Source organism: Crocuta crocuta, unplaced genomic scaffold (assembly GCF_008692635.1).
Source record: "Crocuta crocuta isolate KB4526 unplaced genomic scaffold, BGI_CrCroc_1.0 scaffold466, whole genome shotgun sequence".
Lineage (NCBI taxonomy): Eukaryota > Metazoa > Chordata > Mammalia > Carnivora > Hyaenidae > Crocuta > Crocuta crocuta.
Window position 1 is genome coordinate 7,889,312 of NW_027529672.1, and position 220 is coordinate 7,889,531.

Consider the following 220-nt stretch of genomic DNA (forward strand, 5'->3'; position numbering starts at 1 on the left):
GGACGGGGCCGCCCCGGGGCTTCCCTCCCTCCGCGCAGCCGGCTCCACGGTGCGGACGCCGGGCCCTCGGTCCCCGATCGGCGCCCGAAGACCTCGTCCGCTGGGGTCCTGCGTCTGCCCGGCGTCCGCCCGCCGCCCGAGCGCTCGGCCGCAGGGGGAGTCCGGCTGGGCCCTGGCCCCGCGGGGCTCGCGTTTCCGCCCTAGTGACGGACGCAGCGCC